Source organism: Rhinoderma darwinii, unplaced genomic scaffold (assembly GCF_050947455.1).
Source record: "Rhinoderma darwinii isolate aRhiDar2 unplaced genomic scaffold, aRhiDar2.hap1 Scaffold_4349, whole genome shotgun sequence".
NCBI lineage: Eukaryota > Metazoa > Chordata > Amphibia > Anura > Rhinodermatidae > Rhinoderma > Rhinoderma darwinii.
Window position 1 is genome coordinate 86,429 of NW_027463845.1, and position 27,690 is coordinate 114,118.

At 50.0% G+C, this 27,690-nt stretch overlaps 1 long non-coding RNA gene across 1 annotated transcript; it reads left to right on the forward strand.

The window, feature by feature from the left end:
• The first annotated feature begins 662 nt into the window (after nt 1-662).
• On the forward strand, nt 663-27,109 carry LOC142713742 (uncharacterized). Its single transcript, XR_012870153.1, has 3 exons — nt 663-770; nt 26,679-26,780; nt 26,930-27,109. It is a non-coding gene; the product is annotated as an uncharacterized LOC142713742 (long non-coding RNA).
• The last annotated feature ends 581 nt before the right edge of the window (nt 27,110-27,690 follow it).

Here is a 27,690-nt window from a genome sequence, read left to right on the forward strand (position 1 = left end):
CAGTGGGCGGGGTCACTCAATGATTGACAACAGAGAGAACACCCGACCAGCGCTGCTCTTTACCTCATCACGTAACAGCGGAAGGACCTGTGATGACGTCACCACCAAGTGACAGGAAAAGGCGGAGCTTATTAGTGGAGAGAGGCGGAGGTGGAAGGACCTGGGATATCAAGGTCACGTGACCGCGGCATCAGGGGCGGGGAGCTTAGACGTTTGAGCGATGTATGAAGGACCTGTGTGATGATCAAGTGACATGAGGGGTCCTGAGCATCATATGATCGATGAAGGAGTGATCGGTCATAACACTGCAAAATATAATGTGTTGTGGTAAAAGGACCTGTGATGACATCACCACCACGTGACTGGGACGGGTGGAGCTTATCATTTGAGAAAAGTGGTGGAGGAAAGACCTATGAAGCTGATCCCGTGACATGTGGGGGGCGGAGCTCTGTGAGTGGTCCGGTCTCCTGTGCTATGTTGAGAAGCGTTCATGATTACGTCACATGAGGGGTGGGGCTATGTCTCCTCTCCGGTTATAAGCTCCGCCTCTCTTCTCCCGGTCACATGGTGGTGACGTCATTACTGGTCCTTCAGCTCTTGCCGTGTATGATGTAGAGAGCAGCGCTGGTCGGGTGTACGTGATTTCCGGTCACCGCTGTTGTTTAGTGTTCTCTCTGTTATCAGTCAGGAGATTTCCCATGATGCAGTAGTAAGGTTACATGAGGTCATTTCTGTCCGGTTTTGGTGCGTTTTTGTCTGGCACAGTGTTGGTAATTATTATTATTTATTTTAAGTGGTGTAAATATAAAATACAGGAGGGATTAACCCCTTGGTGACATCAGATCTATAGTATTATGCTGTACGTGCGCCGTCACACTAGAAGGAGCGGAGCCTGCACCGTACACGGCTACTGACAGCCGCGGGCAACCGCCAAGATCAGAGACCGCGCAATCCCGGCCGCTTAACCCCTCGTGATTAATAGCGATGGCGGCATCTCATCAGTTATAGATCGCGGCTTCCTCTGTCCTCCGAAGAAACTGCGCGATGCCGACCGGTTATATAAACCCCCCTCACACCGCGCAATAACCGGAAATATAAACCCCTCCCACCGCGCAATCACCGGAAATATAAAACCCCTCACACCGCGCAATCACCGGAAATATAACCCCCTCACACCGCGCAATCACCGGAAATATAAACCCCTCACACCGCGCAATCACCGGAAATATAAACCCCCCACACCGCGCAATCACCGGAAATATAAACTCCCTCACACCGCGCAATCACCGGAAATATAACCCCCTCACACCGCGCAATCACCGGAAATATAAACCCCCCCCCGACACCGTGCAATCACCGGAAATATAAACCTCACACCGCACAATCACCGGAAATATAAACCCCTCACACCGCGCAATCACCGGAAATATAAAACCCCTCACACCGCGCAATCACCAGAAATATAAACCCCTCACACCGCGCAATCACCGGAAATATAAACCCCTCACACCGCGCAATCACCGGAAATATAAACCCCTCACACCGCGCAATCACCGGAAATATAAATCCCCTCACACCTCGCAATCACCGGAAATATAAACCCCTCACACCGCGCAATTACCGGAAATATAAAACCCCCTCACACCGCGCAATCACCGGAAATATAAAACCCCTCACACCGCGAAATCACCGGAAATATAAAACCCCTCACACCGCGCAATCACCGGAAATATAAACCCCTCACACCGCGCAATCACCGGAAATATAAACCCCCTCACACCGCGCAATCACCGGAAATATAAAACCCCTCACACCGCGCAATCACCGGAAATATAAACCCCGCACACCGCGCAATCACCGGAAATATAAAACCCCTCACACCGCACAATCACCGGAAATATAAACCCCCTCACACCGCGCAATCACCGGAAATATAAACCCCCTCACACCGCGCAATCACCGGAAATATAAATCCCTCACACCGCGCAATCACCGGAAATATAAACCCCTCACACCACGCAATCACCGGAAATATAAACCCCTCACACCGCGCAATCACCGGAAATATAAAACCCCTCACACCGCGCAATCACCGGAAATATAAAACCCCTCACACCGCGCAATCACCGGAAATATAAAACCCCTCACACCGCGCAATCACCGGAAATATAAACCCCTCACACCGCGCAATCACCGGAAATATAAAACCCTCACACCGCGCAATCACCGGAAATATAAACCCCTCACACCGCGCAATCACCGGAAATATAAACCCCCTCACACCGCGCAATCACCGGAAATATAAACCCCCTCACACCGCGCAGTCACCGGAAATATAAAACACAACACACCGTGCAATTACCGGAAATATAAACCCCCTCACACCGCGCAATCACCGGAAATATAAAACCCCTCACACCGCGCAATCACCGGAAATATAAACCCCTCACACCGCGCAATCTCCGGAAATATAAACCCCTCACACCGCGCAATCACTGGAAATATAAACCCCCCACACCGCGCAATCACCGGAAATATAAACCCCCCACACCGCGCAATCACTGGAAATATAAACCCCCCACACCGCGCAATCACCGGAAATATAAACCCCCCACACCGCGCAATCACTGGAAATATAAACCCCCCTCACACCGCGCAATCACCGGAAATATAAAACCCCTCACACCGAGCAATCACCGGAAATATAAAACCCCCCTCACACCGCGCAATTACCGGAAATATAAACCCCCCTCACACCGCGCAATTACCGGAAATATAAACCCCCTCACACCGCGCAATCACCTGAAATATAAAACCCCTCCCACCGCGCAATCACCGGAAATATAAAACCTTCACACCGCGCAATCACCGGAAATATAAAACCTTCACACCGCGCAATAACCGGAAATATAAACCCCCCCACACCGCGCAATCACCGGAAATATAAACCCCTCACACCGCGCAATCACCGGATATATAAACCCCCCACACCACGCAATCACCGGATATATAAACCCCTCACACCGCGCAATCACCGGAAATATAAACCCCTCACACCGCGCAATCACCGGAAATATAAACCCCCCACACCGCGCAATCACCGGAAATATAAAACCCCTCACACCGCACAATCACCGGAAATATAAACCCCTCACACCGCGCAATCACCGGAAATATAAACCCCCCCACACCGCGCAATCACCGGAAATATAAAACCCCTCACACCGCGCAGTCACCGGAAATATACACCCCCCACACCGCGCAATCACCGGAAATATAAAACCCCCCACACCGCGCAATCACCGGAAATATAAACCCATCATACCGCGCAATCACCAGAAATATAAACCCCCCCACACCGCGCAATCACCGGAAATATAAACCCCCCACACCGCGCAATCACCGGAAATATAAAACCCACACACCGCGCAATCACCGGAAATATAAAACCCCTCACACCGCGCAATCACCGGAAATATAAACCCATCATACCGCGCAATCACCGGAAATATAAACCCCTCACACCGCGCAATCACCGGAAATATAAAACCCCTCACACCGCGCAATCACCGGAAATATAAACCCCTCCCACCGCGCAATCACCGGAAATATAAACCCCCCCCCACACCGCGCAATCACCGGAAATATAAAACCCTTCACACCGCGCAATCACCGGAAATATAAAACCCCTCACACCGCGTAATCACCGGAAATATAAACCCCCTCACACCGCGCAATCACCGGAAATATAAAACTCCTCACAACGCGCAATCACCGGAAATATAAACCCCTCACACCGTGCAATCACCGGAAATATAAAACCACTCACACCGCGCAATCACCGGAAATATAACCCCCCCCCCACACCGCGTAATCACCGGAAATATAAAACCCCTCACACCGCGCAATCACCGGAAATATAAAACCCCTCACACCGCGCAATCACCGGAAATATAAAACCACTCACACCGCGCAATCACCGGAAATATAACCCCCCCCCCACACCGCGTAATCACCGGAAATATAAAACCCCTCACACCGCGCAATCACCGGAAATATAAAACCCCTCACACCGCGCAATCACCGGAAATATAAACCCCCTCACACCGCGCAATCACCGGAAATATAAACCCCTCACACCGCGCAATCACCAGAAATATAAAACCTCTCACACCGCGCAATCACCGGAAATATAAACCCCTCACACTGCGCAATCACCGGAAATATAAACCCCCTCACACCGCGCAATCACCGGAAATATAAACCCCCTCACACCGCGCAATCACCGGAAATATAAACCCCTCACACCGCGCAATCATCGGAAATATAAACCCCTCACACCGCGCAATCACCAGAAATATAAACCCCTCACACCGCGCAATCACCGGAACTATAAACCCCCCCCCCCACACCGCGCAATCACCGGAAATATAAAACCCTCACACCGCGCAATCACCGGAAATATAAAACCCCCCACACCGCGCAATCACCGGAAATATAAACGCCCCACACCATCACCGGAAATATAAAACCCCCCACACCGCGCAATCACCAGAAATATAAACCCCTCACACCGCGCAATCACCGGAAATATAAACCCCCCTCACACCGCGCAATCACCGGAAATATAAACCCCTCACACCACGCAATCACCGGAAATATAAACCCCTCACACCGCGCAATCACCGGAAATATAAACCCCTCACACCGCGCAATCACCGGAAATATAAACCCCTCACACCGCGCAATCACCGGAAATATAAACCCTTCACACCGCACAATCACCGGAAATATAAAACCCCTCACACCGCGCAATCACCGGAAATATAAACCCCTCACACCGCGCAATCACCGGAAATATAAACCCCTCACAGCGCGCAATCACCGGAAATATAAACCCCCCACACCGCGCAATCACCGGAAATATAAAACCCCTCACACCGCGCAATCACCGGAAATATAAACCCCTCACACCGCGCCATCACCGGAAATATAAACCCCCCACACCGCGCAATCACTGGAAATATAAACCCCTCACACCGCGCAATCACCGGAAATATAAACCCCTCACACCGCGCAATCACCGGAAATATAAACCCCTCACACCGCGCCATCACCGGAAATATAAACCCCCCACACCGCGCAATCACCGGAAATATAAAACCCCTCACACCGCGCAATCACCGGAAATATAAACCCCTCACACCGCGCAATCACTGGAAATATAAACCCCTCACACCGCGCAATCACTGGAAATATAAACCCCTCACACCGCGCAATCACTGGAAATATAAACCCCCCACACCGCGCAATCACTGGAAATATAAACCCCTCACACCGCGCAATCACTGGAAATATAAACCCCCTCACACCGCGCAATCACCGGAAATATAAACCCCTCACACCGCGCCATCACCGGAAATATAAACCCCCCACACCGCGCAATCACCGGAAATATAAAACCCCTCACACCGCGCAATCACCGGAAATATAAACCCCTCACACCGCGCAATCACCGGAAATATAAACCCCTCACACCGCGCAATCACGGGAAATATAAAACCCCCCCCCACACCGCGCAATCACCGGAAATATAAACCCCTCACACCGCACAATCCCCGGAAATATAAACCCCTCACACCGCGCAAACACCGGAAATATAAAACCCTCACACCGCGCAATCACCGGAAATATAAACCCCCCACACCGCGCAATCACCGGAAATATAAAACCCCTCACACCGCGCAATCACCGGAAATATAAACCCCTCACACCGCGCAATCACCGGAAATATAAACCCCTCACACCGCGCAATCACCGGAAATATAAACCCCTCACACCGCGCAATCACCGGAAATATAAAACCCTCACACCGCGCAATCACCGGAAATATAAACTCCCTCACACCGCGCAATCACCGGAAATATAAAACCCCCCACACCGCGCAATCACCGGAAATATAAAACCCCTCACACCGCGCAATCACCGGAAATATAAAACTCCTCACACCGCGCAATCACCGGAAATATAAACCCCCTCACACCGCGCAATCACCGGAAATATAAACCCCTCACACCGCGCAATCATCGGAAATATAAACCCCTCACACCACGCAATCACCGGAAATATAAACCCCCCACACCGCGCAATCACCGGAAATATAAAACCCCTCACACCGCGCAATCACCGGAAATATAAACCCCCCACACCGCGCAATCACCGGAAATATAAAACCCCTCACACCGCGCAATCACCGGAAATATAAACCCCCTCACACCGCGCAATCACCGGAAATATAAACCCCTCACACCGCGCAATCACCGGAAATATAAACCCCCCACACCACGCAATCACCGGAAATATAAACCCCGCACACCGCGCAATCACCGGAAATATAAAACCCCCCACACAGCGCAATCACCGGAAATATAAAACCCTCCACACCGCGCAATCATCAGAAATATAAAACCCCTCACACCGCGCAATCACCGGAAATATAAACCCCTCACACCGCGCAATCACTGGAAATATAAACCCCCTCACACCGCGCAATCACCGGAAATATAAACCCCCCACACCGCGCAATCACCGGGAATATAAACCCCTCACACCGCGCAATCACCGGAAATATAAACCCCTCACACCACGCAATCACCGGAAATATAAAACCCCTCACACCGCGCAATCACCGGAAATATAAATCCCCCCACACCGCGTAATCACCGGAAATATAAAACCCCCACACCGCGCAATCACCGGAAATATAAAACCCCTCACACCGCGCAATCACCGGAAATATAAACCCCTCACACCGCGCAATCACCGGAAATATAAAACCCCCTCACACCGCGCAATCACCGGAAATATAAACCCCTCACACCGCGCAATCACCGGAAATATAAACCCCCCACACCACGCAATCACAGGAAATATAAAACCCCTCACACCGCGCAATCACCGGAAATATAAAACCCCTCACACCGCGCAATCACCGGAAATATAAAACCCCCTCACACAGCGCAATCACCGGAAATATAAAACCCCTCACACCGCGCAATTACCGGAAATATAAAACCCCTCACACCGCGCAATCACCGGAAATATAAAATCCCTCACACCGCGCAATCACCGGAAATATAAACCCCTCACACCGTGCAATCACCGGAAATATAAACCCCTCACACCGCGCAATCACCGGAAATATAAACCCCTCACACCGCGCAATCACCGGAAATATAAACCCCTCACACCGCGCAATCACCGGAAATATAAAACCTTCACACCGCGCAATCACCGGAAATATAAAACCCCTCACACCGCGCAATCACCGGAAATATAAACCCCTCACACCATGCAATCACCGGAAATATAACCCCCCCCACACCACGCAATCACCGGAAATATAAAACCCTCACACAGCGCAATCACCGGAAATATAAACCCCTCACACCGCGCAATCACCGGAAATATAAATCCCCTCACACCGCGCAATCACCGGAAATATAAACCCCCCCCCCACACCGCGCAATCACCGGAAATATAAACCCCCCACACCGCGCAATCACCGGAAATATAAATCCCCTCACACCGCGCAATCACCGGAAATATAAACCCCTCACACCGCGCAATCACCGGAAATATAAATCCCCTCACACCGCGCAATCACCGGAAATATAAACCCCCCCCACACCGCGCAATCACCGGAAATATAAACCCCTCACACCGTGCAATCACCGGAAATATAAACCCCTCACACCGCGCAATCACCGGAAATATAAACCCCTTACACCGCGCAATCACCGGAACTATAAACCCCTCACACCGTGCAATCACCGGAAATATAAACCCCTCACACCGCGCAATCACCGGAAATATAAACCCCTCACACCGCGCAATCACCGGAAATATAAACCCCTCACACCGCGCAATCACCGGAAATATAAAACCTTCACACCGCGCAATCACCGGAAATATAAAACCCCTCACACCGCGCAATCACCGGAAATATAAACCCCTCACACCGCGCAATCACCGGAAATATAACCCCCCCCCACACCACGCAATCACCGGAAATATAAAACCCTCACAAAGCGCAATCACCGGAAATATAAACCCCTCACACCGCGCAATCACCGGAAATATAAATCCCCTCACACCGCGCAATCACCGGAAATATAAACCCCCCCACACCGCGCAATCACCGGAAATATAAACCCCCCACACCGCGCAATCACCGGAAATATAAATCCCCTCACACCGCGCAATCACCGGAAATATAAACCCCTCACACCGCGCAATCACCGGAAATATAAATCCCCTCACACCGCGCAATCACCGGAAATATAAACCCCCCCCACACCGCGCAATCACCGGAAATATAAACCCCTCACACCGTGCAATCACCGGAAATATAAACCCCTCACACCGCGCAATCACCGGAAATATAAACCCCTTACACCGCGCAATCACCGGAAATATAAACCCCTCACACCGCGCAATCACCGGAAATATAAAACTCCTCACAACGCGCAATCACCGGAAATATAAACCCCTTACACCGCGCAATCACCGGAAATATAAACCCCTCACACCGCGCAATCACCGGAAATATAAACCCCTTACACCGCGCAATCACCGGAAATATAAACCCCTTACACCGCGCAATCACCGGAAATATAAACACCTCACACCGCGCAATCACCGGAAATATAAAACTCCTCACAACGCGCAATCACCGGAAATATAAACCCCTCACACCGCGCAATCACCGGAAATATAAACCCCTCACACCGCGTAATCACCGGAAATATAACCCCCCCCCCACACCGCGCAATCACCGGAAATATAAACCCCCCACACCGCGCAATCACCGGAAATATAAACCCCTCACACCGCGCAATCACCGGAAATATAAAACCCCCCCACACCGCGCAATCACCGGAAATATAAACCCCTCACACCGCGCAATCACCGGAAATATAAACCCCTCACACCGCGCAATCACCGGAAATATAAAACCCCCCACACCGCGCAATCACCGGAAATATAAAACCCCTCACACCGCGTAATCACCGGAATTATAAAACCCTTCACACCCCGCAATCACTGGAAATATAAACCCCTCACACCGCGCAATCACCGGAAATATAAACCCCTCACACCGCGCAATCACTGGAAATATAAACCCCCCACACCGCGCAATCACCGGAAATATAAAACCCCCCACACCGTGCAATCACCGGAAATATAAACCCCTCACACCGCGCAATCATCAGAAATATAAAACCCCTCACACCGCGCAATCACTGGAAATATAAAAGCCCCCACACCGCGCAATCACCGGAAATATAAAACCCCTCACACCACGCAATCACCGGAAATATAAACCCCCTCACACCGGAAATATAAACCCCCCCACACCGCGCAATCACCGGAAATATAAACCCCTCACACCGCGCAATCACCGGAAATATAAACCCCCTCACACCGGAAATATAAAACCCCTCACACCGCGCAATCATCAGAAATATAAAACCCCTCACACCGTGCAATCACCGGAAATATAAACCCCCTCACACCGGAAATATAAAACCCCTCACACCGCGCAATCACCGGAAATATAAAACCCCTCACACCGCGCAATCACCGGAAATATAAAACCCCCCACACCGCGCAATCACCGGAAATATAAAACCCCTCACACCGCGCAATCACCGGAAATATAAACCCCCCCACACCGCGCAATCACCGGAAATATAAACCCCTCACACCGCGCAATCACCAGAAATATAAAACCCCCCACACCGCGCAATCACCGGAAATATAAAACCCCCCCACACCGCACAATCACCGGAAATATAACCCCCCCCCCACACCGCGTAATCACCGGAAATATAAAGCCCCTCACACCGCGAATCACCGGAAATATAAAACCCCTCACACCGCGCAATCACCGGAAATATAAAACCCCTCACACCGCGCAATCACCGGAAATATAAACCCCTCACACCGCGCAATCACCGGAAATATAAAACCCCTCACACCGCGCAATCACCGGAAATATAAACCCCTCACACCGCGCAATCACCGGAAATATAAAACCCCTCACACCGCGCAATCACCGGAAATATAAAACCACTCACACCGCGCAATCACCGGAAATATAAAACCCCTCACACCGCGCAATCACCGGAAATATAAACCCCTCACACCGCGCAATCACCGGAAATATAAAACCCCCCACACCGCGCAATCACCGGAAATATAAACCCCTCACACCGCGCAATCACTGGAAATATAAAACCTCTCACACCGCGCAATCACTGGAAATATAAACCCCTTACACCGCGCAATCACCGGAAATATAAACCCCTCACACAGTGCAATCACCGGAAATATAAACCCCCCCACACCGCGCAATCACCGGAAATATAAAACCCCTCACACCGCGCAATCACCGGAAATATAAACCCCCCACACCGCGCAATCACCAGAAATATAACACCCCTCACACCGCGCAATCACCGGAAATATAACCCCCTCACACCGCGTAATCACCGGAAATATAAAACCCCTCACACCGCGCAATCACCGGAAATATAAAACCCCTCACACCGCGCAATCACCGGAAATATAATCCCCCCCACACCGCACAATCACCTGAAATATAAACCCCCTCACACCGCGCAATCACCGGAAATATAAAACCCCTCACACCCCGCAATCACCGGAAATATAAACCCCCCACACCGCGCAATCACCGGAAATATAAACCCCTCACACCGCACAATCACCGGAAATATAAACCTCTCACACCGCACAATCACCGGGAATATAAACCCCTCACACCGCGCAATCACCGGAAATATAAAACCCCTCGCACCGCGCAATCACTGGAAATATAAACCCCCCACACCGCGCAATCACCGGAAATATAAAACCCCTCACACCGCGCAATCACCGGAAATATAAAACCGCTCACACCGCGCAATCACCGGAAATATAAAACCCCTCACACCGCGCAATCACCGGAAATCTAAAACCCCTCACACCGCGCAATCACCGGAAATATAAACCCCCCACACCGCGCAATCACCGGAAATATAAAACCCCTCACACCGCGCAATCACCGGAAATATAAACCCCTCACACCGCGCAATCACCGGAAATATAAAACTCCTCACAACGCGCAATGACCGGAAATATAAAACTCCTCACAACGCGCTATCACCGGAAATATAAAACCCCTCACACCGCGCAATCACCGGAAATATAAACCCCTCACACCGCGCAATCACCGGAAATATAAAACCCCTCACACCGTGCAATTACCGGAAATATAAAACCCCCCCACACCGTGCAATCACCGGAAATATAAACCCCTCACACCGCGCAATCACCGGAAATATAAACCCCTCACACCGCGCAATCACCGGAAATATAAACCCCTCACACCGCGCAATCACCGGAAATATAAAACCTTCACACCGCGCAATCACCGGAAATATAAAACCCCTCACACCGCGCAATCACCGGAAATATAAACCCCTCACACCGCGCAATCACCGGAAATATAACCCCCCCCCACACCACGCAATCACCGGAAATATAAAACCCTCACAAAGCGCAATCACCGGAAATATAAACCCCTCACACCGCGCAATCACCGGAAATATAAATCCCCTCACACCGCGCAATCACCGGAAATATAAACCCCCCCACACCGCGCAATCACCGGAAATATAAACCCCCCACACCGCGCAATCACCGGAAATATAAATCCCCTCACACCGCGCAATCACCGGAAATATAAACCCCTCACACCGCGCAATCACCGGAAATATAAATCCCCTCACACCGCGCAATCACCGGAAATATAAACCCCCCCCACACCGCGCAATCACCGGAAATATAAACCCCTCACACCGTGCAATCACCGGAAATATAAACCCCTCACACCGCGCAATCACCGGAAATATAAACCCCTTACACCGCGCAATCACCGGAAATATAAACCCCTCACACCGCGCAATCACCGGAAATATAAAACTCCTCACAACGCGCAATCACCGGAAATATAAACCCCTTACACCGCGCAATCACCGGAAATATAAACCCCTCACACCGCGCAATCACCGGAAATATAAACCCCTTACACCGCGCAATCACCGGAAATATAAACCCCTTACACCGCGCAATCACCGGAAATATAAACACCTCACACCGCGCAATCACCGGAAATATAAAACTCCTCACAACGCGCAATCACCGGAAATATAAACCCCTCACACCGCGCAATCACCGGAAATATAAACCCCTCACACCGCGTAATCACCGGAAATATAACCCCCCCCCCACACCGCGCAATCACCGGAAATATAAACCCCCCACACCGCGCAATCACCGGAAATATAAACCCCTCACACCGCGCAATCACCGGAAATATAAAACCCCCCCACACCGCGCAATCACCGGAAATATAAACCCCTCACACCGCGCAATCACCGGAAATATAAACCCCTCACACCGCGCAATCACCGGAAATATAAAACCCCCCACACCGCGCAATCACCGGAAATATAAAACCCCTCACACCGCGTAATCACCGGAATTATAAAACCCTTCACACCCCGCAATCACTGGAAATATAAACCCCTCACACCGCGCAATCACCGGAAATATAAACCCCTCACACCGCGCAATCACTGGAAATATAAACCCCCCACACCGCGCAATCACCGGAAATATAAAACCCCCCACACCGTGCAATCACCGGAAATATAAACCCCTCACACCGCGCAATCATCAGAAATATAAAACCCCTCACACCGCGCAATCACTGGAAATATAAAAGCCCCCACACCGCGCAATCACCGGAAATATAAAACCCCTCACACCACGCAATCACCGGAAATATAAACCCCCTCACACCGGAAATATAAACCCCCCCACACCGCGCAATCACCGGAAATATAAACCCCTCACACCGCGCAATCACCGGAAATATAAACCCCCTCACACCGGAAATATAAAACCCCTCACACCGCGCAATCATCAGAAATATAAAACCCCTCACACCGTGCAATCACCGGAAATATAAACCCCCTCACACCGGAAATATAAAACCCCTCACACCGCGCAATCACCGGAAATATAAAACCCCTCACACCGCGCAATCACCGGAAATATAAAACCCCCCACACCGCGCAATCACCGGAAATATAAAACCCCTCACACCGCGCAATCACCGGAAATATAAACCCCCCCACACCGCGCAATCACCGGAAATATAAACCCCTCACACCGCGCAATCACCGGAAATATAAAACCCCCCACACCGCGCAATCACCGGAAATATAAAACCCCCCCACACCGCACAATCACCGGAAATATAACCCCCCCCCCACACCGCGTAATCACCGGAAATATAAAGCCCCTCACACCGCGAATCACCGGAAATATAAAACCCCTCACACCGCGCAATCACCGGAAATATAAAACCCCTCACACCGCGCAATCACCGGAAATATAAACCCCTCACACCGCGCAATCACCGGAAATATAAAACCCCTCACACCGCGCAATCACCGGAAATATAAACCCCTCACACCGCGCAATCACCGGAAATATAAAACCCCTCACACCGCGCAATCACCGGAAATATAAAACCACTCACACCGCGCAATCACCGGAAATATAAAACCCCTCACACCGCGCAATCACCGGAAATATAAACCCCTCACACCGCGCAATCACCGGAAATATAAAACCCCCCACACCGCGCAATCACCGGAAATATAAACCCCTCACACCGCGCAATCACTGGAAATATAAAACCTCTCACACCGCGCAATCACTGGAAATATAAACCCCTTACACCGCGCAATCACCGGAAATATAAACCCCTCACACAGTGCAATCACCGGAAATATAAACCCCCCCACACCGCGCAATCACCGGAAATATAAAACCCCTCACACCGCGCAATCACCGGAAATATAAACCCCCCACACCGCGCAATCACCAGAAATATAACACCCCTCACACCGCGCAATCACCGGAAATATAACCCCCTCACACCGCGTAATCACCGGAAATATAAAACCCCTCACACCGCGCAATCACCGGAAATATAAAACCCCTCACACCGCGCAATCACCGGAAATATAATCCCCCCCACACCGCACAATCACCTGAAATATAAACCCCCTCACACCGCGCAATCACCGGAAATATAAAACCCCTCACACCCCGCAATCACCGGAAATATAAACCCCCCACACCGCGCAATCACCGGAAATATAAACCCCTCACACCGCACAATCACCGGAAATATAAACCTCTCACACCGCACAATCACCGGGAATATAAACCCCTCACACCGCGCAATCACCGGAAATATAAAACCCCTCGCACCGCGCAATCACTGGAAATATAAACCCCCCACACCGCGCAATCACCGGAAATATAAAACCCCTCACACCGCGCAATCACCGGAAATATAAAACCGCTCACACCGCGCAATCACCGGAAATATAAAACCCCTCACACCGCGCAATCACCGGAAATCTAAAACCCCTCACACCGCGCAATCACCGGAAATATAAACCCCCCACACCGCGCAATCACCGGAAATATAAAACCCCTCACACCGCGCAATCACCGGAAATATAAACCCCTCACACCGCGCAATCACCGGAAATATAAAACTCCTCACAACGCGCAATGACCGGAAATATAAAACTCCTCACAACGCGCTATCACCGGAAATATAAAACCCCTCACACCGCGCAATCACCGGAAATATAAACCCCTCACACCGCGCAATCACCGGAAATATAAAACCCCTCACACCGTGCAATTACCGGAAATATAAAACCCCCCCACACCGTGCAATCACCGGAAATATAAACCCCTCACACCGCGCAATCACCGGAAATATAAAACCCCCCACACCGCGCAATCACCGGAAATATAAAACCCTCCACACCGTGCAATCACCGGAAATATAAAACCCCCCACACCGCGCAATCACCGGAAATATAAAACTCCTCACACCGCGCAATCACCGGAAATATAAACCACCCACACCGCGCAATCACCGGAAATATAAAACACCTCACACCGCGCAATCACCGGAAATATAAACCCCTCACACCGCGCAATCACCGGAAATATAAACCCCTCACACCGCTCAATCACCGGAAATATAAAACCCCTCACACCGCGCAATCACCGGAAATATAAACCTCCCCCACACCGCGTAATCACCGGAAATATAAAACTCCCTCACACCGCGCAATCACCGGAATTATAAACCACTCACACTGCGCAATCACCGGAAATATAAACCCCTCACACCACGCAATCACCGGAAATATAAAACCCCTCACACCGCGCAATCACCGGAAACATAAACCCCCCCCACACCGCACAATCACCGGAAATATAAACCCCCCCACACCGCACAATCACCGGAAATATAAACCGCTCACACCGCGCAATCACCGGAAATATAAAACCGCTCACACCGCGCAATCACTGGAAATATAAAACCCCTCACACCGCGCAATCACCGGAAATATAAACCCCCTACACCGCGCAATCACCGGAAATATAAAACTCCTCACAGCGCGCAATCACCGGAAATATAAAACCCCTCACACCGCGCAATCACCGGAAATATAAAACTCCTCACAACGCGCAATTACTGGAAATATAAAACTCCTCACAACGCGCTATCACCGGAAATATAAAACCCCTCACACCGCGCAATCACCGGAAATATAAACCCCTCACACCGCGCAATCACCGGAAATATAAAACCCCTCACACCGTGCAATTACCGGAAATATAAAACCCCCCCACACCGTGCAATCACCAGAAATATAAACCCCTCACACCGCGCAATCACCGGAAATATAAAACCCCCCACACCGCGCAATCACCGGAAATATAAAACCCTCCACACCGTGCAATCACCGGAAATATAAAACCCCCCACACCGCTCAATCACCGGAAATATAAAACTCCTCACACCGCGCAATCACCGGAAATATAAACCACCCACACCGCGCAATCACCGGAAATATAAAACACCTCACACCGCGCAATCACCGGAAATATAAACCCCTCACACCGCGCAATCACCGGAAATATAAACCCCTCACACCGCTCAATCACCGGAAATATAAAACCCCTCACACCGCGCAATCACCGGAAATATAAACCTCCCCCACACCGCGTAATCACCGGAAATATAAAACTCCCTCACACCGCGCAATCACCGGAATTATAAACCACTCACACTGCGCAATCACCGGAAATATAAACCCCTCACACCGCGCAATCACCGGAAATATAAAACCCCTCACACCGCGCAATCACCGGAAATATAAACCCCCCCCACACCGCACAATCACCGGAAATATAAACCCCCCCACACCGCACAATCACCGGAAATATAAACCCCCTCACACCACGCAATCACCGGAAATATGACCCCTCACACCGCGCAATCACCGGGAATATAAACCCCCCCACACCGCGCAATCACCGGAAATATAAAACCCCTCACACCGCGCAATCACCGGAAATATAAAACCGCTCACACCGCGCAATCACTGGAAATATAAAACCCCTCACACCGCGCAATCACCGGAAATATAAACCCCCCACACCGCGCAATCACCGGAAATATAAAACTCCTCACAGCGCGCAATCACCGGAAATATAAAACCCCCTCACACCGCGCAATCACCGGAAATATAAAACCCCTCACACCGCGCAATCACCGGAAATATAAACCTCACACCGCGCAATCACCGGGAATATAAAACTCCTCACAACGCGCAATTACTGGAAATATAAAACCCCTCACACCGCGCAATCACCGGAAATATAAAACTCCTCACAACGCGCAATTACTGGAAATATAAAACTCCTCACACCGCGCAATCACCGGAAATATAAAACCACTCACACCGCGCAATCACCGGAAATATAAACCCCTCACACCGCGCAATCACCGGAAATATAAAACCCCTCACACCGTGCAATTACCGGAAATATAAAACCCCCCCCACACCGTGCAATCACCGGAAATATAAACCCCTCACACCGCGCAATCACCGGAAATATAAAACCCCCCACACCGCGCAATCACCGGAAATATAAAACCCTCCACACCGTGCAATCACCGGAAATATAAACCCCCCCACACCGCGCAATCACCGGAAATATAAAACTCCTCACACCGCGCAATCACCGGAAATATAAACCACCCACACCGCGCAATCACCGGAAATATAAAACACCTCACACCGCGCAATCACCGGAAATATAAACCCCTCACACCGCGCAATCACCGGAAATATAAACCCCTCACACCGCTCAATCACCGGAAATATAAACCTCCCCAACACCGCGTAATCACCGGAAATATAAAACTCCCTCACACCGCGCAATCACCGGAATTATAAACCACTCACACCGCGCAATCACCGGAAATATAAACCCCTCACACCGCGCAATCACCGGAAATATAAAACCCCTCACACAGCGCAATCACCGGAAATATGACCCCTCACACCGCGCAATCACCGGAAATATGACACCCCTCACACCGCGCAATCACCGGAAATATAAAACCCCCGACACCGCGCAATCACCGGAAATATAAAACCCCCCACACCGCGCAATCACCGGAAATATATAACCCCCCCACACCGCGCAATCACCGGAAATATAAACCCCTCACACCGAGCAATCACCGGAAATATAAACCCCTTACACCGCGCAATCACCGGAAATATAAAACCCCTCACACCGCGCAATCACCGGAAATATAAACCCCTCACACCGCGCAATCACCGGAAATATAAAACTCCTCACAACGTGCAATCACCGGAAATATAAACCCCTCACCGCGCAATCACCGGAAATATAAAACCCCTCACACCGCGCAATCACCGGAAATATAAACCCGTCACACCGCGCAATCACCGGAAATATAAACCCCTCACACCCCGCAATCACAGGAAATATAAACCTCCTCACACTGCACAATCACCGGAAATATAAAACCCCTCACACCGCGCAATCACCGGAAATATAAAACCCCTAACACCGCGCAATCACCGGAAATATAAAACCCCTCACACCGCGCAATCACCGGAAATATAAAACTCCTCACACCGCGCAATCATCAGAAATATAAAACTCCTCTCACCGCGCAATCACCGGAAATATAAAACGTTCTGTCTCACAAAATAGCGACGCAAAACGGTTTTCTTTTTTGAACAAATTTTTCTTTCCTTGTCGAAGATAAATCTCAAAATTTGGTGTCGTCGTAATCGTATTGACCCGGAGAATAAAGGTAACAAGTCATTTTCATCGCATGGTGAACGCCGCAAAAACTAAACCTAAAAATCAATAGGATTCACTGCGTTTTCCTCTATTCCAGCCCACAATTGTTTCCTCTTTCCCAGCACATTATAGGGGACAATAAAGGGGTTTTCCACGATCGGACAACTGATGACCTTCACCAGATAGGTCATCAGTATATGATCTGTGGGGGTCCGACACCCGGACTCCGCACCGATCATCTGCTCCAGCTGCCTCCGGGCACCAGAAGTCCATGCTGAAAGCAGATGCTCCGGTCACGGAATAGAGCGGTCGTGCTGCTGTGTTAAAGTGAATAGGAGCAGAGCATTTAGTTCTGCAGAACGGCCGCTGTGCAGTGGTCGGAGCCATTTGCTTCCGGCTCCAACTACTGCATACCGTTCAAAACATCCGGCAGCCGGAGCAGCTGATCTGTTCGGGGTCCGGGTGTCGGACCCCCACCATCATATACTGATGACCTATCCAGTGGAGGTCATCCGTTGTCTGATCGTGGAAAACCCCTTTTAAAATTACTTCACGTCCAGCACAAGACATGTTCTCATACGGCTATGCCAACGGAAAAACAAAAAAGTTCTGGCTTTTGGAAGGAGGGAGGAAAAATTTGAATTGGCTGCGTGTCCAAGGGGTTAAGTACATAAGAAGAGACAAACATTAATGAATGACAGACTGGTCCAGAGGGAGAGAGACCCTGCCCTCATAGACTGCACTCTACAAGAGAAGGAGAGACCCTGCCCGTGTAGACTGCACTCTACAAGAGGAGAGACCCTGCCCGCGTAGCCTGCACTCTACAAGAGAAGGAGAGACCCTGCCCACATAGACTGCACTCTACAAGAGAAGGAGAGACCCTGCCCGTGTAGACTGCACTCTACAAGAGAAGGAGAGACCCTGCCCGCGTAGCCTGCACTCTACAAGAGAAGGAGAGACCCTGCCCACATAGACTGCACTCTACAAGAGAAGGAGAGACCCTACCCGCGTATACTGCACTCTACAAGAGAAGGAGAGACCCTGCCCGCGTAGACTGCACTCTACAAGAGAAGGAGAGACCCTGCCCGCGTAGACTGCACTCTACAAGAGAAGGAGAGACCCTGGCCACATAGACTGCACACTACAAGAGAAGGAGAGACCCTACCCGCGTAGACTGTACTTTACAATAGGAGAGAGACCTTGCCCGCGTAGACTGCACTCTACAAGAGAAGGAGAGACCCTACCCGCGTAGACTGTACTTTACAATAGGAGAGAGACCTTGCCCGCGTAGACTGCACTCTACAAGAGAAGGAGAGACCCTGCCCACATAGACTGCACTTTACAAGAGGAGAGACCCTGCCCGCGTAGACTGCACTCTACAAGAGAAGGAGAGACCCTGCCCACATAGACTGCACTCTACAAGAGAAGGAGAGATCCTGCCCACATAGACTACACTCTACAAGAGAAGGAGAGACCCTGCCCGTGTAGACTGCACTCTACAAGAGAAGGAGAGACCCTGCCCGTGTAGACTGCACTCTACAAGAGAAGGAGAGATCCTGCCCACATAGACTACACTCTACAAGAGAAGGAGAGACCCTGCCCACATAGACTGCACTCTACAAGAGAAGGAGAGATCCTGCCCGTGTAGACTGCACTCTACAAGAGAAGGAGAGATCCTGCCCACATAGACTACACTCTACAAGAGAAGGAGAGACCCTGCCCACATAGACTGCACTCTACAAGAGAAGGAGAGATCCTGCCCGTGTAGACTGCACTCTACAAGAGAAGGAGAGATCCTGCCCGTGTAGACTGCACTCTACAAGAGGAGAGACCCTGCCCACATAGACTGCACTCTACAAGAGAAGGAGAGAACCTTCCCACATAGACTGCACTATACAAGAGGAGAGACCCTGCCCGCGTAGACTGCACTCTACAAGAGAAGGAGAGAACCTGCCCACATAGACTACACTCTACAAGAGAAGGAGAGACCTTGCCCACATAGACTGCACTCTACAATAGGAGAGACCCTGCCCGCATAGACACTACAAGAGGAGACAGTAGGTGAGGGTAGAAGCTGGTCATCCGGTGGAGTAGTGGCAGCCGGTTATTTTAGGGTGTAAGCTTTTCTGAAGAGGGGGTGTTCAGGTTACTAGTGAAGGTTTGGATAGTGGGAGAGATCTGATGAGTTGGGCTAAAGAGGTCAGAATGTGGGGGAAGCACGGGAGAAATCTAGATGATGATGTGAGGAACAGATAAAATTAGAACAAAGAAGGTCTTGTGAGGACCGGAGATTATGTGTGGGGAGGTATCAGGAGATTAGGGCAGAGATGTATGGAGGGGATGGTTTGTTGACATCCTTGCATGTCATTTTTAATATGTATAACTTAATTTAGTAGGCAATGGGTGGCCAGTGACCGCAGAGGTGGAATGAGGGGACAAGGTAGATTTATCCTTGCAGCTGAGTTGAGAATGGGTAGGAGGGGTGCAATAGTGTTAGATGGGAAGCCACAGAGAAGGGTGTTGGAGTAGTCTAGACAGTAGATGATGAGGGCATATATACTGGCATGTTTGTCTGTTCGAGGAAAGACTGACTTCAAGAGGTTTTTGAGGTGGAGACAGCAAGAAGTGGTAAGCGCTTGGCTGTGCTATTTGAAATTAAGGGTTATCCCAATGCAGCGGACCTGTGAGACCGGGAAACGTGTGGAGCCATTAACTGTGATTTGATAGTTCTGGTAAGGGGGTTGAGTGAAATGGGGTAAAGATGATTCCGTTTTCTCCATGTTAATCTTAAGGAAGTGGGAGGTGAAAGAGGAGATAACTGTTAGACATTCTAGATAGCAGGGAGGTAACATCAAGACCAGAGGCACTGGCGTAGCTATAGGGGTCGCAGCGGTCGCAATTGCGACCGGGCCCCGAAGCCAGGGGGGCCCACGGCCCCCGCACCACATCAATAAAAAGTTACTATAGTAACTCGGGCCGCGGGCCCCTGTTACTATAGTAACATACTTTACTTACCTTCCTGGTTCCGGATCGCAGCGGAGGTCCTGACGTCAAGCGCTGTGCGCAGCGCATGACGTCACAGCGCTATGCCGCCGCGCACAGCATCGAGACTACAGAACTCCCGCCGCGGCCGAAGAGGAAGGTAAGGTTAGCCCTGACTGGCGGGGTCTGACTCCCGGGACCCGCCAATCAGCTGTTTTGAAGGGGCCGCAGCACTCGTACGAGAGCTGCTCCCCTTCATTCCTGTCACTTCATTCCGGTCACACTGTGAAACGGTGTCGGCGATTCACAGTGTGGGCGAGTAGTGAAATGAAGGGGAAGCAGCTCTCGTACGAGTGCTGCGGCCCCTTCAAAACAGATGATTGGCGGGACCCGGGAGACACATCAGCTATTGATGGCCTATCCTGTGGATAGGCCATCAATGTTTAGGGACTGCACAACCCCTAAGCCTACGATGTAGCAGGCTTAGGGGGCCCATGAGACAGGATCACAGATTGTGTGATCCTGTCTGCTGGGCCCTGTATCTAAGCCAATCACATGGTAGGCTTAGATACATGGCCCATGCGTGATCCTGTCTGCTGGGCCCTGTATCTAAGCCTACCACACTGTAGGTTTAGATGCAGGGCCCCAGCACACAGTAATCTTATACTGTATAAGATTACTGTCTGCTGGACCCTGTAACTAAGCCTACCTTGTGGTAGGCTTAGATACAGGGTCCCACAGACAGTATCACACATGGGCCCTGTATCTAAGCCTTAGGGTATGTGCACAGACACTAATTACGTCCGTAATTGACGGACGTATTTCGGCCGCAAGTACCGAACACAGTGCAGTGAGCCGGGCTCCTAGCATTATAGTTATGTACGACGCTAGGAGTCCCTGGCTCGCTGCAGGACAACTGTCCCATACTGTAAACATGTTTTCAGTACGGGACAGTTGTCCGGCAGCGAGGCAGGGACTCCTAGCGTCGTACATAAGTACGACGCTAGGAGCCCGGCTCCCTGCACTGTGTTCGGTCCGGTACTTCCGGCCGAAATACGTCCGTCAATTACGGACGTAATTAGTGTGTGTGCACATACCCTAACACATGTGTTACTAATCATTTTTTGTGTGTTTTCTTACCGGTTCGGTCGTTGGACTACGGCGGATTCCAGGACTACTTCGATGACATCTTTTTTATTTATTAATAAAATGGTTAATGAGGGTTGTGTGTGTTTTTTTTTTTATTTCAATAAAATATTTTTTCTATGTCTTTGTGGTTTTTTTTTAAACTATATTACTACCGCCTTAGTAATGGCCGCCGGCTGATTGACAGCGTCCATTGCTAAGGCGGGACTTAGTGTTAGCTGCTGCAGAGGCTAACACTAACCCCCTTTATTACCCCGGTACCCACCGCCACCAGGGGTGCTGGGAAGAGCCGGGTACGATCCAGTACCTGACCATCTGTAGTGATGGTCGGCCACCGGGGTGGCCGCAGGCTGGTATTACCAGGAGGGGAAAGGCCAAAAACAGTGGCCCTTCCCATCCTGGTAATGCTGCCTGCTGCTGCTTTATTGTATCTGGCTGGTTATGAAAATGGGGGGGACCCCACGTAATTTAAAAAAATAAATTAAAAAAAATTATTGGAAAGAACGATGTCGGGTCCCCCCCAATTTTCATAACCAGCCAGATACAACACAGCAGCAGCAGGCAGCATTACAAGGGTGGGAAGGGCCACTGTTTTTGGCCTTCCCCAGCCTAATACTACCAGCCTGCGGCCACCCCGGTGCCTGCCCGTCACTACAGATGGTCGGGTACTGGTTTGTACCCGGCTCTTCCCAGTACCCCTGGTGGCGGTGGGTACCGGGGTAATAATGGAGGTTAGTGTAGCCTCTGCACCGGCTAACATTAAGCCTCGCCTTAGTAATGGAGATTGTCAATCAGCCAGCGGCCATTACTAAGGCGGTGATAATAAAGTTTAAAAAGATACAAGCACATAGAAAAAATATTTTATTGAAATAAAAAAACAACCCTCATTAACCATTTTATTGAGAATAAAAGAAACGCCGTCATTGAAGTCCTCGTATCCGAAGTCCAACAACCGAACCTGTAAAAAAAAACACAAACACACAAAAATAATCAGTAACACATAAAGAAACAAAATTATTATTCTTACCTATCCTGGGTCCAGCGCTGGAGCCGCAATGTCAGCGAGCTGGGCCCTGTATCTAATCCTATCATGTGTGATACAGTCTGCTGAGCTGTGTATCTAATCCAATCATGTATGATACTGTCTGCTGGGCCCTATATCTAATCCGATCATGTGTGATACTGTCTGCTGAGCCACTGTATCTAATCCTATCATGTGTGATACTGTCTGCTGAGCCACTGTATCTAATCCTATCATGTGTGGTACTGTCTGCTGAGCCACTGTATCTAATCCTATCATGTGTGATACTGTCTGCTGAGCCACTGTATCTAATCCTATCATGTGTGGTACTGTCTGCTGACCCACTGTATCTAATCCTATCATGTGTGATACTGTCTGCTGGGCCACTGTATCTAATCCTATCATGTGTGATACTGTCTGCTGAGCTGTGTATCTAATCCTATCATGTGTGATACTGCCTTCTGAGCCACTGTATCTAATCCTATCATGTGTGATACTGTCTGCTCAGCCACTGTATCTAATCCTATCCATAGTTTATAGGGTCGTAGTGCTATAGATATGCTATGCTGTCTCATATACACACTTTTTTTTGGGGCGGACACATATGTATTGGGGCTATTTCCCGGACATTTTAAGCCCTGAGGGTATGTTCACACGGCAGCGTCCGTTACGGCTGAAATTACTGTGCTGTTTTCAGGAGAAAACAGCACCGTAATTTCAGCCGTAATGGCATGTGCAGGCGTCTTTTGCTGCGTCCGTTACGGAAGTAATTGAAGCTGGTTTTCCATAGAGTCCATGGAAAACGGCTCCATTTACGTCTGAAGAAGTGACAGGCACTTTTTTACGCGCCGCCTTTTGACAGCGGCGCGTAAAAAAAAATGACCGTCGGCACAGAACATCGTAAGACCCATTCAAATGAGTGGGCAGATGTTTGCCGACGCTTTTGAGACGCATTTTCGGACGTAATTCAATGCTAAAACGCCCGAATTACGTCCGTAAATAGTGTGTGTGAACCCAGCCTTAGTGACGCCCCGGCTGCTAGTGCTGCATTGTTGGGTCACTTAGGAGACCCAGCGATGCAGCTGAAAGCGGACCGTCGGCCATGAGAAGTTTGCGGGGGGGGGGGGGCCCAGTAAGAATTTTTGCATCGGGGCCCATGAGCCTCTAGCTACGCCCCTGACCAGAGGTAAATTTGACCAAAGATTTAGATGGAGAAAAGTAAGGGATCCAGAACACTGAGACCCATGAGGGAGCGATAGTAAATCTTTAGTTGGTAAGGTATGAGGAGATCCAGGAGAGGGCCAAGTCTGTGATGTCAAGGGACTAGAGAATTTGTATCAGGAGGGTGTGATCGACTGTGCCGAAGGTGGTGGACAGGTCTAGAAGGAGGAGCACAGAGTAATGTAGAAGCAGAGGACAGGTCTAGAAGGAGGAGCACAGAGTAATGTAGAAGCAGAGGACAGGTCTAGAAGAAGGAGGAGCACAGAGTAATGTAGAAGCAGAGGACAGGTCTAGAAGGAGAGGCACAGAGTAATGTAGAAGCAGAGGACAGGTCTAGAAGGAGGAGCACAGAGTAATGTAGAAGCAGAGGACAGGTCTAGAAGGAGGAGCACAGAGCAATGTAGAAGCAGAGGACAGGTCTAGAAGGAGGAGCACAGAGTAATGTAGAAGCAGAGGACAGATCTAGAAGAAGGAGGAGCACAGAGTAATGTAGAAGCAGAGGACAGGTCTAGAAGGAGGAGCACAGAGCAATGTAGAAGCAGAGGACAGGTCTAGAAGGAGAAGCACAGGGTAATGTAGAAGCAGAGGACAGGTCTAGAAGGAGGAGCACAGAGCAATGTAGAAGCAGAGGACAGGTCTAGAAGAAGGAGGAGCACAGAGTAATGTAGAAGCAGAGGACAGGTCTAGAAGGAGAGTAATGTAGAAGCAGAGGACAGGTCTAGAAGGAGGAGCACAGAGTAATGTAGAAGCAGAGGACAGGTCTAGAAGGAGGAGCACAGAGTAATGTAGAAGCAGAGGACAGGTCTAGAAGAAGGAGGAGCACAGAGTAATGTAGAAGCAGAGGACAGGTCTAGAAGAAGGAGGAGCACAGAGTAATGTAGAAACAGAGGACAGGTCTAGAAGCAGGAGCACAGAGTAATGTAGAAGCAGAGGACAGGTCTAGAAGGAGGAGCACAGAGTAATGTAGAAGCAGAGGACAGGTCTAGAAGGAGGAGCACAGAGTAATGTAGAAGCAGAGGACAGGTCTAGAAGGAGGAGCACAGAGTAATGTAGAAGCAGAGGACAGGTCTAGAAGGAGAGGCACAGAGTAATGTAGAAGCAGAGGACAGGTCTAGAAGGAGGAGCACAGAGTAATGTAGAAGCAGAGGACAGGTCTAGAAGGAGGAGCACAGAGTAATGTAGAAGCAGAGGACAGGTCTAGAAGGAGGAGCACAGAGTAATGTAGAAGCAGAGGATCGGTCTAGAAGGAGGAGCACAGAGTAATGTAGAAGCAGAGGACAGGTCTAGAAGGAGGAGCACAGAGTAATGTAGAAGCAGAGGACAGGTCTAGAAGGAGGAGCACAGAGTAATGTAGAAACAGAGGACAGGTCTAGAAGGAGGAGCACAGAGTAATGTAGAAGCAGAGGACAGGTCTAGAAGGAGCACAGAATAATGAAGAAGTGGGGGAACAGGTTTAAAAGGAAAAGCACCAAGTAATGTGGACGATGGAGGACAGGTCACGCTTTACAGAAGTCTGTGTGTAAGATGTGACTGCTAAGTGATAAGATGATGCAGAGATCCTGCACACCCAGCACAATACATGCTGCTACCTCACACTAAACTACCAGGACATACACACTGTATTGGTGGGACGTACTGCGCATGCACACTGGTCTGGCGGGACCTTCCGCGCCTGCGCACTGGTCTGGCGGGACCTTCCGCGCCTGCGCACTGGTCTGGCGGGACCTTCCGCGCCTGCCCACTGGTCTGGCGGGACCTTCCGCGCCTGCCCACTGGTCTGGCGGGACCTTCCGCTCCTGCCCACTGGTCTGGCGGGACCTTCCGCACATGCTCGCAGGACTGGCGGGACCTTCCGCACATGCTCGCAGGACTGGCGGGACCTTCTGCACATTGACACGTGACCGCTGGTTCCCATTAACCATGGTTAGTATCTGTCTTTCAGATGTGAATAAAGTTACTATCCGGTAAAATAATCTACAAGGAAAAGGGGAATACTATAATAATTAAGAATTTTAGATGTCTCTGAAGATCCAGGATCTCTGAGGTAACTTCTAATATCTGTAAAAACTTATATTAGGGGTGTATTCATTCATAAAGGGCATCTGTCACACTGACCACCAGTCTGATCTGTTGGCAGCAGATTATATAGCAGGGGGAACTGAGCAGATTGTGTCTCTCCATTCACTTCTATAGGAGCTACGGAAACCGCCTAACAAGGCCACCCAGAGGTGGAGCCGCATCTATCAGACATTTCTGGCATATCCTGGGGAGAGTTGTCCGTGTTGGGAATACCCCTTTATTCCATGTGGTGACGGCTCTGAGAAGATGTTTCTCTCAATGATGAATAAGTGAGGTTCTGTATGTCACACATGATGATGTCCCCTGTATGATCTCCATCTTCTCCTTTCTTCATAAAGACGTCTGCAGTACTAGATCCTCCAGTTCCTCCAGTTTTCTCATCTTCTCCTCCACAACGCTCCTTCTCCTGAATGACCCACCAAGGATGGACAAGCACAGGAATGAGATGAGCAGAAGAATATTAGACTTCACCTTGGAGATCATCTACCTGTTGAGCGGAGAGGTAAACTTTTCTACATTATAGAACAAGTCCCACATAGGGAAGGGACAATACATAATAGGAATAATCCAGTGTCCTGTATAACAACGTCCAGATCTTCCAAGTGACGTCAAGAAGCTGAAGGTCAGCCACCGATATGGTCAGTTATGTGTCATGTCACCAATGCAGCAATAGTAATGTTGTAGAGCAATGAGAATGACCAGGAACCAGGAGGATCAGGATGACATCTATATAGAAACATAGGAGATGACGGCAGGAGGAGAGCACATGGTCCATCTAGTCCCCCCAATATTATTTCCTTTTTAGTTTTGGCCTCGTTCTATTTTCTCAATGTCTTTTTGTAGGTGAGGTCTCCAGTATTACAGATGTGGGGTCA